This window comes from Humulus lupulus, chromosome 4 (assembly GCF_963169125.1).
Source record: "Humulus lupulus chromosome 4, drHumLupu1.1, whole genome shotgun sequence".
NCBI lineage: Eukaryota > Viridiplantae > Streptophyta > Magnoliopsida > Rosales > Cannabaceae > Humulus > Humulus lupulus.
Window position 1 is genome coordinate 50,821,267 of NC_084796.1, and position 15,576 is coordinate 50,836,842.

At 38.8% G+C, this 15,576-nt stretch overlaps 1 non-coding gene across 1 annotated transcript; it reads left to right on the top strand.

Moving 5' to 3' along the window:
* Nucleotides 1-5,185: 5,185 nt before the first annotated feature.
* On the top strand, nucleotides 5,186-5,291 carry LOC133833673 (small nucleolar RNA R71). Its single transcript, XR_009893041.1, has one exon. It is a non-coding gene; the product is annotated as a small nucleolar RNA R71 (small nucleolar RNA).
* The last annotated feature ends 10,285 nt before the right edge of the window (nucleotides 5,292-15,576 follow it).

Consider the following 15,576-nt stretch of genomic DNA (forward strand, 5'->3'; position numbering starts at 1 on the left):
GTGGTCGGGGATGAAGAGGGATGTAGTGGAATATGTGGTTAAGTGCTTGACATGTCAACAGGTCAAGGCTGAGCATCAGAGGTCGGCAGGGTTATTGCAGCCTCTGGATATCCCAGAGTGGAAATGGGAGGACATCACGATGGATTTTGTGGTGGGGTTGCCCAGGACTGTTGGTCAACATGATTCTATTTGGGTTATTATGGATCGCTATACCAAGTCAGCTCACTTCTTGCCAGTGAGGACAACTTATACAGTTGATCAGTATGCAGATCTCTATGTGAGAGAGATCGTGCACCTCCGTGGAGCATCGAGGTCGATCGTGTCAGATCAGGACCCCACTTTTACTTCTAAGTTCTGGGGGAGTTTACAGAAAGCCATGGGAACACAATTGAATTTCAGTACTGCTTATCATCCTTAGACAGATGGACAATCTGAGAGGACGATCCAGATACTAGAAGACAGGCTGCGAGCATGTGTGCTAGACTTTGGTGGATCATGGAGTAAGTATCTACCTTTGATAGAGTTTTCCTACAACAATAGTTATCAGTCTACCACTGGGGTTGCACCTTATCAGATGATGTATGGTAGGAAATGCAGATCTCCCATTCATTGGGATGAGATAGGGGAAAGGAGATATTTGGGTCCTAAGGCAATTCAGAGGACCAGTGAGGCCATTGAGAAGATTAGAGCTCAGATGCATGCTTCTCAGAGCAGACAGAAAAGTTATGTAGATCCCAAGCACAGGAACGTGGAGTTCCACGTGGGAGACTATGTTTTCCTCAGAGTCTCGCCATGGAAAGGGGTGAGGAGATTTGGGAAGAAGGGTAAGCTGAGCCCCAGATTTGTAGGTCCATTTGAGATCCTGGAGAGGATTAGTCAGGTGGCTTACAGGTTGGCCTTACCACCGGCATTGCCAGCCGTGCATAACGTGTTTAACATTTCAGCTCTTCGGAGGTATGTATCTGATGTGACTCATGTCTTGAGTTATGAAGATCTGGAGCTTAAGGAAGATCTCTCCTATGAGGAACAGCCAGTCCAAATACTCGACAGAAAAGATAAGGTCCTCAGGAATAAGACGATACCTTTGGTTAAGGTATTGTGGAGGAACAACAAGGTTGAGGAAGCGACCTGGGAGCTGGAGTCAGACATGCAGAGTTAGTATCCCAAGTTGTTCAGGTATATTTCGATGATAAAATTTCTGTAAGAAGGGGATAGTTGTAATGCCCTAAAATCCCTAATGAGGTTTAATGGTTGGATTAGTAGGCCGGGAGGGCCATAATTGATTTATTATGCCATTAAATTATTATATACATGTTTATGTGAATTATATTATAATATGATGATAAATACATGCATGTGGGTCCACATTTCATCATAGGGGCATTTTTTGGTAATTTGACCCGTTGAGGGAGTATTTGTATATTTTCATGGATGTTGGTGAACTATTATTGAGGCCACATTATAATGTGGATTTGTTCGAGCTTTTTGGCATGAGACGATCCTTCAATACAAGTTATCGGTTTGGTCATAACTGGGTTTAGTTCGGGGCTCGGGGTGAGTCTCGGGATATTTTGGTGATTATAGCATTACCAGGAATAAAAGGGTAATGGGATTTGATTTAATTAGTATTTGAGAATGAAGGGAATTTGAGGGTGTTAATTGTGATTAACGAGATAGACGGGAAAGGACGGCTTTGCCCTTGGGGCTGTTAAGAGGTGAATTAGGCATGCGGGGTATTTTGGTCATTTGACCTAGGATATATATTAAGTAAATGGCTATAGAAAAATAGAACCAAAACAGAGTTCTTTCCTACCTCCCTCACGATCATCATTTCCCTTTCTCTTTTCCTTTGAAATCTTGAAGCAAGTTTGGGGATTCAAACTTGGAGATTGAAGCGTGAGGTCTTAGGCTAGTGTTCAACCATTGAAAAGGATTCAATTCAAGCTTAAGGTAAGGTTTTAGTTCAAGTTTATGGTTCCTTGCCCTATTTTTTTGTGTTGGTTTTGAGATTGGAGTTTTGATCATTGAAATGGGAATTTAATGAGGTTTTGATTGGTTTAAGGCTTAGGTTTTGTTGGTTATATGTTGGGTAAGTTGTGGTAATAAGAGGGAGCTTTGCTTTATGATATTGGGTGTGTTTTAATAAGGTTTTGAAATGAGTTCGAAGGGGAAAAATAGGGGTTTTTGGCTGAGTTTCAGGTGGGGTCGTGGCATTGTTCTAGATCGCCGCGGCCCAAGCTCGTTGAAGATTAAGGGTGCCTCGGATGGGCCGTTGGGTCGCGGCATGGGGAAGGAGGGTCGCAGCGCGTGTTGGGGGATTGGAGTTTGGGCGCCTATGGCTGGGGAGGCGAGCCACGGAATGGTGGTGTAGGGTCACAACCCTTAGTGGCATTTTGGCTAGAATTGAGCTTTTGTCGTGGGGATTCAAACCTTAGGCCTCGGGATCGTTCCTACTACCCGGTTTAGTAGGATTCAATGTCCCAGAGGCTAGGTCTTGGTCTGGGAACCTATTATTCATTTTATTGATGGAATCCCATAATTGGTTATTACCAGGTGACCGTCAAAGAACTAAAAGTCTAATCATTCTCAAGGGTCGTTCTTTTACTAATTTTCGCTCGAACCAGAGGTAAGAAAACTGCACCTCATATGTGACATGCGTGGTTATTCATGAGGCATGTTGAGTGTTTAAATGTGGACTTTGATTGCATATCAAATGCTTAGAAAATCTTGCTTACTTATGAATGGTACTGACTTATTAGTCAGAATCGGCAATGGTGTCAGTAGTAACTGTGAAGTTGTGACTCACTAGTCAGGTTCGGCAGTAGTACTGAGCACTGGTCGTATGGTATTGGCTTAAGAGTAAAAAACAGTTTAAGTGTGTTTAACACAAGCTGATAAAGATTAGATCTAATCGACATCTGTATTGAATGACTCATCATGTGCATTAATGCTGGACCGATCCCAAGTTCGATGAAAACTAAAAGCACTTGTCTAGTTCCATGACTAGTCACTCAGAGCCAGGGCCAGAAGGCCCAGGTGACTGCACCGTCACATGGATAAGGGTACGGAACCCACACTAGTGACTCCATGGTCACTCATCTGATTTGCATTAGTGACTTGTTCATCAATCACTCATCTGGTTTAAGCTAGTGAATCCATGGCCACTCATTTACTAAGGGTGTGGAACCCTCATTAGTGACTTACACATCTGTCACTCATCTGTTTAGGGCTATAAGTCTTGGATGATTATCATGATCATCATTTGATAATGTATACATGCTGTAATGAGTTTTTTTGTTGAGCCTTGGCTCACGGGTGCTATGTGGTGCAAGAAAAGGGAAAGAAAAACTCACCCAGCCTTGAGTGGAGAGCTTAGGTGGTGATGTGTACATATGCGGCCCCTTGACCACCACGGCCAAGGAGTTTCTCGGAGGAACTAGGGGGTTAACCCTATTTTTCGTCGCTTAGGTTGGCGGGTTGTAATTTTTACACTGTAATGACCATTTTGGATTGTAAATAACTTGTAAACGCTTTTATGGGCCCATGAACAGTTTTATGTTTTAAATAAAATATATCATTTCTTTTTTATTGATTTTTTTCACCTTAACTTATTAATAACACCTAGATGCACGTTTATAACCAAATGACTCGATTAGCGAGTTAAGCACGGTTCAAAGCTCACAGTAACGGTCTTGGGGTAACCAGGGGTTACATGCCACGTGGCTAAAAATGGTCTTCCCAATATAATAGGCACGTCCTCATCTTCTTCCATATCTAAAACAATGAAATCCACTGGAAAGATGAATTTATCTACCTTTACTAGAACGTCCTCTATAATACCTCAGGGGTGTGTTAATGAACGGTCAGCCAGTTGAAGAGTAACAGTAGTGGGTTTAGCTTCCCCCAAACCATGTCTTCTAAATATGGACAGTGGCATTAAATTAATGCTTGAACCCAAATCACATAAATCCCTCTCACAATGAAAGCTCCCAATGGTGCAAGGTATAGTGAAGTTGCCCAGATCTCTTAACTTTTGAGGAAGTTTCTTTTGAATAATTGCACTACACTCTTTGTTAATGCCATGATTTCATAATCCTCCATTTTTCTCTTATTAGAAAATATCTCTTTCATAAACTTCACATAACTAGGCATTTGTTCAAGAGCCTCTGCAAAAGGAATGTTAATGTGAAGTTTCTTAAATACCTCAAGAAATTTGGAGAATTGTTTGTCAAGATTGGCCTTTTAGAACCATTGAGGATAAGGAATCCTTGGTGTAGGCTCGGTGTATTTCAACTTTTCTATCTTTGGAAGGTCTTCAGTAACCTCCTCTTTTGCTGGACTGATAGCATTTTTATCCTCTGTCTTCTTTCCCTTGTTATCCACTATAGGCCCATCATACTTAGTCCCACTCCTCAAAGCGACAGCTTGACATTGCTCTTTGGGAGTATTTACCTCTGTGGAACTAGGCAAATTCCATTACGGTCTACTAGAAAGTAGTTTAGCCAACTGACCCATTTGTATCTCCAAATTCCTGATTGACGACCTTGTCTTTGTCATGAATTGATTTAATTGGTCTGGCTAAGTTGTTGGTGAGTTCATTGGAGGATGTGGTGGTGGATGAGATGGGTGTGGGTTTGGGTCATAATAAGGCCTTTAGTGTAGTCCATAAGTCGGTTGATGAGGTGGGTGTTGAAGTGGGTACTGTGGATACTGCGGTTGTAACCCTTGGTTATTTTTCCAAGACAGGTTAAGGTGATTCTTCCACGCAAGAGTATATGAATTTGAGTAAGTGTTGGGTGCAGGTCTTGAGGAACACAAATATATTGAGCAACTCGCAGTGCCCGGGCATTGTTCATAAGAATGCGAACCCCTACAAATCTCACAACTAATTACATTATGTACTTGCATTGCTTGGGCAGCGAAGTTATTCTGCAGCAATTGCTTGGTTAGAGATGCCACTTACGCGGTCAATAAAGTAATATGATCAACCTCTAAGACTCATGCCACCTTCTTATTCTCATGCTCAGTGGGCCAATTGTAGTTATTCATGTCCATCTCTTCCAGTAATTCATAAGCTTCATTAGCGCTTTTTCTCATAAACGCTCATCCCGATGCTACATCAATAATTGTCCTTGTATTTCCCCCCAAACCATTATAAAATGTGTGCACCAGCAGCCACTTCTCTCTTCTATGATGTGGGCACTTCTTTGCAACTCTTTAAAATGTTTCCACGCATCATATAAAGACTCCCCATTCAGCTGATGGAAGCTATTAATCTCTCCTCTATATTGGGCTGACTTTGCAGGAGGAAAATATTTACCAAGGAATTTCTTAGCCAAGTCTTACCAAGTGACTATAGAGTTGGCTTGTAATGAATTAAACCAACTCTTAGCTCTGTCTATTAATGAAAATGGGAATAATCTTAATCTGACAGCGTCGTTACTCACCCTGTTCATTTTGAATGTCGCACACAGCTCTAAAAAGTTGGTAATATGGAGATTTGGATCCTCGTTTGGTAATCCCCCGAATTGTACACAATTCTGTACCATCTGAATGATCGAGGGTTTTATCTCAAAATTATTCGCCTCTATAGTTGGAGGATGAATACTTTAATGTATCCCCGTAATAGTAGGGATTACATAATTTCTCAATGGTGGGTCAGCCTCAACTACTACGTTACCCGCAATACCCAGATTTACATTGTTGTTGACACTGTTATTCGCGTTCTTAGCCATGGAAAAATCTAGCCTTTTCTTTATCTTTCAATTTTGTCTGCACGTTCTCTCAATTTCAAGATCTACCGGTATGAGTTCCTTTGTCTACTGCCACGCATATACCAATTATTCCTTAAACACAATACAGACATAATCTGAATGAGTACCTAAAGTAAAAACCAAAGTAGAACAAAAAAACAATTAATTTTGATATTGGATATTAAGTCCCCAAAAACGGCGCCAAAAACTTGATCTTTAAATTATGATACGCAAGTATACGTAATCGATTAAAGTAATATAGATAGTAAATAAGAATCGTTCCCACACAGACTATAACCCAATTACCAATAATTGCTCTTTACTTTCTATTGTTACAAGTAAAATTAAGATGAATAAATCTAATTACAAACACAATTTAAATACCTGTAAACAAGACAATTAATCAAAGGATGAAAATCAATAATAAAAAGACATAGGGTATTAACTTCATCAACTTTTTATTCTATTAATTAGTTCTAAATTTCTTTCTTCCTATTCTAATAGCAGGTTAACATAAATCGATTCATGTTCTCTTTCAAGATATAAGATTTCAACCTATATGCAGGTTTTCTACATCTCTGTGACAAACTTAAACATATAGCAGACATTAAGCATAGAAACCTAATTGCTACACAAGCCATACAAGTACTTTCGTCCAATATGTATCCTACGTCTATATAACGATAGCATATTCAATTCGCATTAATGGACCCAAAATGGGTATGTTTTAAATATATATAACTCGCAAGCGCACGAATTGTATATGAAGTATAGTGTTCGTGTAAGCACAAGGTTGAACCCAAAGGAGTTGTCTAAAATGAAAAATAAAAATATTTTAAACCAAAATTAATAAATTCTAACCTAGCTCCAATGATTGATGAGTATTTGTGATAAGAAAATCAAATAAGAGACAATAATAAAGAAATTAAAGACAATATATAAAAATAAATTAGTAGTAGAAATCAATATGGTAAAATAAGATTATTAAGGTATTAGAATCCACAAAATATAAGTTCAATAATATTTATAAGTACATTGATTCCCGAATTTCATTAATAGTAGAAATTAATCAACTATCACTTATTCAAATTAGATATTCTATTTAAGCACGAATTATTATAGAATTGTAGGAATTATCTTCACTTTAAAAATTATAATTTCAAAGTATTTAATGTAAATCAATCTAATGAAATAACAAATAAATCAATGAATATTATTTATAAGGCAAAACATAATATTTTTGTTCTAAGCATTTGATGTGCACAATTTAATGACACACCTTAATTAAAGAATATTATAATTTTGCACTAATGAAGAACAAATTGTAAATATGTTCTAACAATAAAAAATACAAGATATTTAAGATGAAAGAAAATATTTGAAGGAGAAAATCCATAAACTTTATTGCACAAAATGGGAAATCAACATACAACATAAATATTATCTAGTTACATATTGTTTCATCATCACCTTAATAATCTTAAAAAGATTAGAAACTCATAACTAGCATAGAAATTACAAACATAAATAAGAAAATTTGGAGGAGGAACCCCCAAAATTTTCCTCTAAAAACTCATTAAAAAATGACCAAAAAGAATAAACAGATGAAGAGAATTGAGTGGTCTTGAAAGTGTAGAATTTTTGTAGTGTAACCCCTTTCCAAGGCCCCTCAAATGGTCTTGAACATTCACTATTTATAACCAAAATGAGAGTATTAAAATAATCAATTTAATTTAATTTAATTGATTAAATTAATTAAATAAATAATAATATGGCAAGTAGGGGTAAATTGTAGGGGTGATGATGATTTTGTGGTGAAAATGTCTAGAAAAGATGGGTAAAAATGTGGCATTTTTTAACAAAGGGGACAAGGGAACATTTTTTGGGCTCAAGAGGACCAAAGAGGTGGCTGGTGGCTGGTGGCTTGGCAGGCGGATTGGGCTACGTGGGCCTGGGCTGGCAGGAGGCAGCTGCCTTGGATTGGGTCGGTTTCTACAGGCGGGTCCAAAGGCTAGAGGCAGGAGGCTTGGGTGGCTGGCTGGGTGATGGGCTTCGCTGGGCAGAAGGTGGCAGCTGGGGGATGGGATTCGCTGGGCCAAAGGTGGCAGCTAGGCAGGCAACTAAGCATGTGGGCCTGGCGTGGGGGCTTGAGAGGGCAGCTGGCTGGGCCGAGTGGGCCTATGGAGGCTGGGCTGAAGCTTGGGCCATGGAGGCTTTTCTTTAGCCTCTTCAAGATTGTTATTTTTTACTTTCTCCTCTTCTTTGTTTTCAAGCATAAAAAATGCAAAATACATCCTACAAAATAAATAAACATTAAATTATAATCACATATTTAAATCATATTAAGATCATGAAAATATTAATTAAAATTTAATTTACTTTGGAAATTAAGTTCAATAAAATCACTTTTTTTTTAACTTTCAATCTAACAACACTAATTTCAAATAATTAAACTACAACATACTACAATAAAATATCTATAAAAACTTATTAAAAATCTATAAAATTAAAATAAGACTAATAAATGAAAAATTACTTAAAACTTAATAAATTACTTAAAAACTCAAAGACTAAGCAACAATTAGCATAAAAAATGTGGTAAAATAACTCTTTTTTGTAGAGTTTTGTAGAGTTATCACACCCCCAAACATAAAGTTTTGCTAGTCCTCAAGCAAAAGAAAATTAAAACATACAATTTTTTTTATTGGTGATATCATAAGTATTTCCTCAAGAATTGCATAAAGAAAATAGTTCTCAATTTTTTTTTTAGGAATATGGATTAAGCTTATCAAATAATCAATCTTGATTTCTAAGAAGATTTAAGCAATATTATTTTTCATATAAACTTATAAGAAATAGAAGTGTTCTATTATGAAAAATAAATATATAAAAAAAAATCTTAAAAACTTGACCCAATAATTAAAAACAAAGCTTAAGAACTATTCATATTTTTAAGAGAATTAAGGTTTTTAGTTGGACATGAAAAATATCACCAAATTTTTTTTTTAACATTTTACAACAAATGAAAAGCATGCATAAACACAAAGAAAAACACATACACACTATCCCCAAACTTGAATGAAATATTGTCCTCAATGTTTAATAAAATGGAAAAGATTATGAATGTTAACCCTCGAATTAGGTCAACGACACGGAGTCAGATAAACGATATAAAGCAAGATGAAAATGAGAAGAACTCCAGACGAAAAGATAAACGACACAAACAATTTATAGTGGTTCGGCCCCAATAGAATGGTAACAACCTACGTCCACTTAATGTTCTTATTGATGTAGTATTCCAAGAACAGTGATTAATGAACTAGGGTTCACGAGTTTCACTAAATCTCAGATAAATACAATTGTGATGGATAACAACACTCTTTTTCTCTCTTAGAATCTCTCAGCTCAAGCGTTCCCAAGCCAAATGTTGGAAAATCAAAAAGTCCCCTCTCTTGAGCCCTTTGATTCTTATTTATAGGCTCAAGGAGGTTTTCATGGGCCAATGAGTCTTAACTGCACTTAATACATGCGTATCTAAATAATAATGAAAATTATAATTAATACGTAATTACAAGATAGCATATTTGAAGGAAATAACTGAGTATATGCGACCAGGTTGGTCACCCATAATTATGATACTTGATAAGCCAATGATCTCCTGGTCGATGGGTCGAGCAGGATACGCTTACTTAAAACTGCCACGTGCATCCCACGTGTAGATCAATCCTGCCACGTCATCAGGTAGTCCGTTTTTGGGTAAACATTTTCCCCCCAAGTTTATTTTACTGCGACCAGCATAAAGTAAACTTAAACGATCAACCCTTCGCGTGACCTGTCAGAGTTGTCAGAGTCGCCAGTGCCTTTTCGAAAAAGGTAACCAATCATGTCATTGCAGTTTCCCAAAAAGTAATTTGACGGCTATCACACTTTCCATGCCTCGAAAAATCATCCCCCATCATTACCTTTTTAACCGTGCCTCGACCAATATAAATAACCCTTCAATTTCACTTTTTACTCTCCCTTTTTTCCTCAAGAATACTGAAGAACGAAGCACGAAGTACCCAGAAAACTCAAACAACTTTGGAGATCTGCAGAGTATCTGTCCTGCCAACGCATCAACGCTCGTAAATTCGCACCAATTTTTTATCCAAGTAAGTTTCCTGAGATTCATTGTTTCTAATATGCCATGCAATAATTATCTCTTGAGTTTTCTGGTGTTTTGGATTCTGAGTTTTCGAATGTTCTTGAAAAAATTATTTGGGGTAATCGGGCATGTAGGTGTTAACATGATAGGATAAGGAAAAAAACACTAAATGAGGCTTAGGAATGGGTTTGGGAGTAGGGATTACTGATTTAGGGCGCAAAATTGAAGTAAAAATTCGATTTTCGGCACTCGGAAAAGACTGGGTTTTTCCCGCCCTCTCTCAGAGTTGAAAAGTTTTCCTTGAAAAACTTTTCACTTCTGCTTTTTAATCCATTTTCCAAGTTGTTCACATGCTATTTAGTGTTTACGTTAGAATGTTGTTGGTCGTATAAAAGCTTAACTTTTATACACAAGCAACATTATCCCAACGCTTCCACTTCTTTTGTCTATTGGTCGTAGATTCTCATCTCCCCTTCTCTATTTGCAGCTTTTCATGCACGACCCGTGGGGAGGTGAGAGGCCAATTGACGACGACTTACTCGCACTACTGCTTGAAGATCAAGAACAGTCGTCGCTGCAATTCTCGGAAATTCCTTTTTCTCAACACAACCCCGCAATCAGACCACCGACCAGCCCAACAAATATGGGTCGCGTGAAGTCCATCGCTCAAAGAAAAAAGAATACAACCAAGCCTTTTACTAATCAGCCTGCACCTCGAGCTGAAACTCCTCCGACCAACCCTCAACCTGCAAACACTTCCCTGCCAGAAATTCAAACCAAAGCCCAACCTCGTGACGTACTCCGACTCGAGGTCGAATGGTACGTAGCGCCTCCTAGTATTATTACAGCTAGGATGGTAGGGAATTATCTCAAGAAGTACGGCCTTCCTGGGATATCCCTCATCAAGCCATCGATCGACTAGTGGGAAAACCTACCTGGGGGCGCCTGGTCGAGGTATCACATCGAGGCAGGGGCAACCTTGCCTCTACATCCATTTTTCCAGGGGGTGGCCAATTATTTCGAGGTCGCTCCTTTCCAAATCACCCCCAACGGGTATAGGATACTTTCTACCCTTTATATCCTCTACAACCATAAGAAGTGGCCTGTTCCTACGCCACATGAGATCAATTATTTGTTTGATCTCAAATCTAACCCCAACCACAACAACACGGGGTTCTTCCATTTCTATCACCAGGAATCTGCTCGCACCTTCCTGAGTGACATTACCCATAAGTCCAACGTGGGGAAGTACTTCCAGGAGTACTTTTTAACACCAGACCTGGTCACCAACAACCTGGCCTTCACTGAAGGAGGTAAATCATTTACTTAATGGTTGTTTGGTTTCTTTTAGCTTTCCTATACGCATTTTAGAACTTCAGTGTCATTCAGGTCCATGGCATCGACCAATCCCCACTCCAGACATAGAGATAAGGGCAGCAACCCTAGCCAGCATGACAGACATTGAAAAGAATGTCAAAGAGCTGGTCATGGAGAACAACCTAAGGTTTTTCGGCCTTCTTGCACCTCACCGGGATATGAGGGAATCGACAACAGGAAGTGCTACTGGGGGAGAAGTTCCCGAGCAGCACTAGGATGTGTCACAACCCCCGAGGAGGAGGGCTACATGAGTGCCCATTAGGGAACCTTCCAGCACCCTGCGAGCAGCTTCTGTCCCTGATCAACAAGGAAAACGCAAGCAAAAGCTTCCTGAACACCCCAAGCCTATACTTGAGTCCTCGGATGAGAACGGTACTAACTTCTCACTCTTAGATAGTCTGCCCATTCCCTGCCATTTATTTGACGGGGACAGCAACTTTAAATATGTGGCTTGTTTAGATTCAGATTTCTTCATGGCAGAGAGTGAGTGTAGCAGTAGTACAATAGTTGTAGCTCAAGTATTTTACTTATAATTTATTTTCTCTCCATTTCCTTGTCTTTTTTGTATGACAACTTGCCCTGACTGATCGTATGCTTCTTTTATGCAAGTATTCCTGCCAAGAAGGCGTTCGATTTGTACACCAACCCCACTACCACAACTCCTGCGAGCAGGAAGAAATCAAACCGGCGCCAGCCCAGAGAAGGCTGCAGTGACCCTTCCACAAAAGGGGCTCGGACGGAGGACCCTCCTGCACCTACTCCTTCAAAAGAGACGACTCCCCCTCCAGGTCCTGCCGACCAGAATCCTCCAGCTCCCGCCGACTAGAATCCTACAGCTCCCGCCGACCCAAGTCCTGTTGCTCAGCCAGATAAAACTCTAGTTGAGGCTATACTGAACTCCGCCTGCACTTCGGCCAGCGACAGGCTGAAGAAACTCTCTAGACATCGGCGTAGTTTGGAATCCTTCAGCAGCGCTCCCACCATGTCGGTCGACCAGCTCTTCAAGCATGCTTTCGGCTTTTTGGGCTATCTTTCAAGTATGCGAATAAATCTTTCGCGCTGAATGAACTACTTACTGTAAGTCACCGCTTTCATCATGGTTTGATTACTTATCTCTTTGATTAATACTAACAGTTTTTTTATTTTTTTCTCTGATCGCAGGGGATTTTGACCGTGAGTACCGGTTGGTGCCGCTCAGACAAAAAGGTCGCCAAGCATACTGAAGAGGTCAAAGCGGTCGAGGAAAGGCTCGTCGAGCAGCACAAGGTGGTCGAGGCCAAGCATGATGAGGATTCATGAACAGCTGAGGCTAAGATTGCCAAGATCGAGGAGGAACTGAAGAAGGAGGACTCTATTGCCAAAATCACTGCCTCCAAGGAGAGGTATAAGGAGGCCTCGCTGATAAACTTTCGAGAAGCCAACAAACTTCAAACGGAGTTGGAGATCAGCCGCAAAGAGACTGTCGACCTGGAGGAGACCAATGCCCGCAACCTGGAGAAGTATGAGGGAGCGGCGTTTCAATGCTTCTATATGTTTTGGAAAAGCAACCCCAAGGCAAACTTTACCTATCTACCAGACCATATAAGGGAGGCTGAGCTGGCAAAGTGTATTGCTCGCCTGGAAGAGGAGGAGAGGGCTTAGGGATCCCTTGAGATATCTTTAGCAACAGGCATTGAGGGCGTCAATGAAGATGTTGGGGCCACAGTCGACCAGCAGCCACAAGAGCCTTGGCAAGATCCTTCTGCTGCTTCATAATAATAATTTTTTTATTTTAATTTGTAACTTATGACACACGAACTACGGTTCGTGATGTCAAGACAATTTATTTTATTGTTGCACAGGCAGCTTTTCCTTTTAATCGACAATTACATCCGAGCAGCAACTGCTCGTTGTGTAAAGGATTTTACTTTTGATATTATAATATTTGCACTTTATTATAACATCTGTTCGCATGACTGAACTTAGCATAGCACTTTGTAATGATTTAAACAAAATTTATAAAAATACTCTAAGTACCATAGGGCTTTCCCTTATTTTGCTTATGTGTTTACATATACTTGTTGATATGTTTTGCTTACTTAGTACCTTATATGCCCCCCAAGTGATTGAGGATCTTAAGGTCCTCGGTCACTTGCCAAAGACCAAGACCTGTTCGAACATTACTGCTTGTAAAAATACTTATAAAAAGTGATAATATAGCAAAACAACACACGTAATGAGCAAATACTTGTAATAAATACAATAATTGGCAAGAATAACTGGCTGCGCACAGTTCCTTTTATTTCTTGTAATAAATGGACAATCGTGTAATGACCCACTAGTCTAGACTATTTGGACCATTAACGAAACTATACATAAAACTTACATTTTTACGAAAATACCATAATTTATTGAGTAACTTGCAAAATAAGAGTTATTTACAAATAAACAGAATACTAAGAAGGATTATGGGATCCCATTGTTTTTAAAACAAAAGATGATTTAAAATAAAAGACATTACATAATTGGTGCGGAAAATACACATAAAATCATAAAAAACATAAAATGAGACTACATCCTCGAATCGAATAACGCTCGGCCCCTTGACTCCATTCACCATCGATACACATCCTCTAAGCGTCACGAATCTTACTGCCTCTAAAGCTTATTTTCCTGCACATAAAACAGAAAGGAATGAGCCTAATGCCCAGCAAGGAAAATCTAACACATAGTCATACACATAATTTCATAAGAAACATAAAGACTTAACATAATACATATAACATACACTTATTATAATGGCCATTATTACTTGGGGTCCCATAGACTAGACAAGCATATGCCCATGGAATTAGTGGGGTCCTACTAGCTAAGTAGGTCATATGCCCATAACCCATTTGGGGTCTTGTTAGCCATATGGGTCATATGCCCAAGCCTACAAACATACATACATATCATAACACATTTAATAACATAAAACATATAGATAACATAAGCACATAACATATTGATTCTAGCCTATTTTCCTTACCAAAGTTACCGGGATATGTGGACTGAGTTGGGACTTTTTGGAACACTCCTAAAACCATAAGAAAGAGTGAGTCTAAGGAAAGGAGATGAAATGAAAGAGATGGAAAGACTAAACCATTTGAGAAACATGCTTACCGAAACTTATGTGCTCAAGAACTTAGATTCCCTAACCAAAATGAAGATTAAGGTTAGAGATTGAGTAGAAGACTATGAGAAAGAAAATAACATAATACAGAAAGGAACTAGAGTTTTGGTTACCTCAAAGACTTGAAAGACCAATCTATACCTCCACCGAAATACTATAGAACTCACTTCCCAAAGTGTTTGATAAGCTTATAGTTTTCCCAAACCAGGTGTTTACACTCTCACACTCACTTAACACTAGCAGCTTCTGAACTTAGAGCAAATGGTGAATAATGGCTGGGTACTAGGTCCTATTTATAGAGTTTGGGAATGAAAATATCTTGATTTTACTTGAATAAAAATAATGGCTTTTTAGGTGAAAATCATTTGAATAATCGTTCAGCAGAGGCTGAAGACTCGTTCAAAAGATGCTGGACTGTTGAAGGAGTTTGAATGGCTGAAAGGAATGAATTCAAAAACATTTGAAAACATACTGGAGGAGGCGATATATCGCCCCCTGTAGGCGATATATCGCCTGGGCCAGTATGCCCGAGGCGACCGTGCATCGTTTCGTGTTTTCCGTATTTACGTGCTGCGATATATCGCCCCCTATAGCTGTGATATATCGGCACACGCTGAATAATTAAACACGAAATTACACATTTTTAGCTAAGTTTGAATGGAGTAAACAGCCTTGACTAAGCCCTCAGCGTATTCAAAGCTGCTGACTGACCCTATAACATTCAAACTTTACCCTTATTTAATTTAATCCTCCAAAATACTTAATCCTTAATTACCATTCATAACATGTGCTTAAAATCCTATTGGTTGATGTTTAAACCTTATAATATAATAAATATAATCCTTAATATCAGTCACATTAATCAAACCTTAGGTTATACTTAATATTCTTAAACTATAGGTTAAACTTAGAAAATCTATAAGTACTACTATGAGTGTCCAAATAATTCCCGGTCTGAACCAAAAATCCACAGTTACAAAGATAATACTAAACATACTATAATACTACTAACAATTAGCTAAGTAAAGTTCTTGGACTCTACAAATCATGTCTGTACGAGTGATCAAAATTTTGATCTTACACTTATAAGCGATTAGTCATATAGCTGACTAACCCTTGTTCATAAACTTGTAAAAAGTGAAATTAAT